Below are 3,061 nucleotides of genomic sequence, written 5' to 3'. Positions count from 1 at the left end.
GTATTCAAATAAGCCTGTGATATTATTTATGCTTTTTAGGGTGTTAGAATTCTTTAAAATTAAACCTGATAAAGCTTTGTCATCTATATTATCTTACAGTTTCCGCAGGAACGACAGGTTCATAAAAAGCCAGAATTTCTCAGTTGTCCATAGGTCCTAAAGCACTGCAGCCTAAGAGGAATACCTAAAGTAGATATAGGCAGGACACCTAGCTGGCTATTGACACAGGTGGTTATGTTCCAAGTCTGGGGCATTCTCCACTGCAAGGATAGATCTGCAAGAATTTTCTTAAAGAAGAACTTGGTTAATGACCTTCAAAACTGGTTTGTCGCTCTCAAGAAACCTTTTTTAGGCTGGGGTATGTTCCAGAGAGTACTCAACCAACATGCACAAAGCCTTCAATTTGTTTCTTTACTGGAAAAAAAATTCTTTATCATAACTCCTTAAACACATTTATCTACAATGAGCATATTAATTATGCCTGTTAAATATAGCCTTGTATGTTATTTATATATTCATACAGTGAGTGGTACTCTGGTATTTTTCATTCTGTTTTTTAATGGAAATTTTTTTTTTTACTTAATTCACTTTTCTCTTTAAACCTTGTTAGTCTTTTATAGTAATTCAGTGCTGTCTCACATAATCACTTTGCCAGACATTCTGAGAAAATTGGCTTCTAATTAGGGAATGTAGTTGTTTTAAGTTGTAGAGTGAAAATTATAATATGATGCAATGGAAGGAACACCAACCTAGAGTGAAGAGGCACATCCCAGTTTCAGTATGAGCATTGTCTTCTGGGCAGCCTTGGAAAAGCAGGTGCCGCTCTCCTCTCCATTAACTAGAGTTGAGATCAAAATCTCAGGGGCTCAGACATCTTATTTCTTGGAACTACTATTACAACAGTTCTGAGTTTGTTTTTGTTTTGTCATTTTTTTTTTTTTAATCTACGTCCTGATTACAGCCCCCACTCCTTCCAGTTCCCTGCCTCAAACACATCTTCCATCCATTCTCTCCTGTCCTCAGAGAAGGGGGAGATTCCCCCATTGGTACCAGCCCACCCTGACACATTAACTTGCTGTAGAACTAGATGCATCCTCTCCCATTGAGGCCAGTCATGACAGCCTGGTTATAATGGGATTCAAAGGAAGCACCAGAGTCAGAGAGGGCCCCTACTACAGTTGTTGGGGCTCCACATGATAACCAAGCTGTGCATCTGCTACATATGTGCAGGGGTCCTAAGACCAGCCCATTCATGCTCTTTGGCTAGTGGTTCAGTCTCTGTGAACTTTCATGGCCCCAGGTTAGTTGACTGTAGGTCCGGCTATGGGATTGTGTTTTATTCCTATATGAACAAACATGACTTATACATAAGTCAGAAGAAAGGAGAATGGCAAAAAGGCTCAAAACTACTTTTACTGAAGTCAGAGGAGTAGCAAAAAGGCTCATGAGGTGGAGGAAGCTGGCTCAGCCATCGATCCCTAGCACCTGCCCCAGTGTGGACTGGCTTGCTCCCCCGCCTGATGGTAGTCTCATCCACGTGGTTCCCCTTTTGTCTCTTGACTTGGATTTCCAGTTGTCTGTGTACTGTGTGACCGCTTTTATTTTTCTTGTTTGGGTACCAGGCATCTTTATGTAGTTTCCTTAAAAATAAGATGAGGCAAAATTACCAAGATCTTGCTGGGCAGTGGCGGTGCAATCCTGGTACTTGGGAGGCAAAGTGTTGGTTTGTGCTTTAGCAGTCATATCTGTGTGGTTAGGTACTTTTTCTCTCTTTAGCTCTGGGAACTCTAATAGTCCATGATGGTGTCCATTGAGGAGGCCATGTTTCCCTATTTGGCCCTCTGAACGCTTTGGTTACTCTCTGTGGTCCTGGGAAATGCTTTATGAATGTTTGGCCTGCATGCATGTGTGTACACCATATGTGTAGAGGTCAGATGTGGACCTTGGATTCCCTGGAACTGACGTTAGAGATAGTTTGAGGCCCTGTCTGGGAGGTAGGAACAAAACCAAGTTTTGAAATAGCTGCCAATGGCCTTAACCACTGAGCCGCCTCACTAGCAACTGTTGCATATTTTGAGTGCCCCCCTACTGTGTTGGGTTTTGTGGGAAACTTGCTGTTCAGATGTTAGGCCCCCTCTGCTGACCTTCCATACTTGGTTTTACTTCTTTCTGAGATGTTTCTTCAATTTTACCTTGTAGTCCTTACAGCCCTTCCCTCCACTAACATCAAACTTACAGTTTTCAAGAGCTTTTCCATATATCCTGAATATTCTCTCCCCCACCCCCAGAAAGGCAACCAAGCCTTACAGATGAGATCATCAACTCAATAAAATTTGGTCACAGAAGCTAGGACAAAGGATGAAGGACAGTTCTCAACTTTAGTTTCCGGCCATGTAGTCCATCATGTCAGGGAAGGTATGACAGTAGAAGGCAGCTAGTCACACTGTCCACGCTCCGGAAGCATAGAACAATGAATGTTTCATAGCTGGACCACCTGGAAGTGGCCTGAGGCAAGCAAGATCTACATCTCTGTTCTTCTGTGCCTACTGTTCCTTTAATATTTACTTAGTGGGAGAAGCCATCTTTCAAGGAAAAAAAAAAAATTAAAACTAGTTGTTTCTGTTTGTTCCCAGTAAACAGCTATGCTCTCACTTTAAGTCAAGAATCAGAAGGGCCCAGCACAAAGGATTGGCCCACTGTCTTTTGCACAGGTGGGCCTCCCCCTAGTCTCATCAGGCCTCCAAGGCCATCACTGTTGAGGGATGAAGAGTGGATGGTTTCATCTTCTTTTCCTACACTTATCCGTTCTTGGTTGGTGGGAGCAGGACAGAGAGGATTAAGCCTGCCCTGTCATGTGTTAGCTCCACAGCCTCCACTAGCCTACTGAATATGTGGGCCCTTTCTAGACAGCAGTAGGCATCAATAGTTGTCTTCCTGTTGTGTAGGGGACTGTTTTCCCATCACTGGACCTCAAAAGTGGGTTTAGGAAGGGTTCTGCATGGCTGCAGATATCCCACTGTCCTTGTCTCATTATCAGTGAGAATTAAGGTACATTCCACTC

The sequence above is a fragment of the Psammomys obesus genome, unplaced genomic scaffold (assembly GCF_907164565.1).
Source record: "Psammomys obesus unplaced genomic scaffold, mPsaObe1.curated_primary_1811, whole genome shotgun sequence".
Taxonomy (NCBI): domain Eukaryota; kingdom Metazoa; phylum Chordata; class Mammalia; order Rodentia; family Muridae; genus Psammomys; species Psammomys obesus.
Note: the sequence above shows the minus strand (reverse complement) of the source record.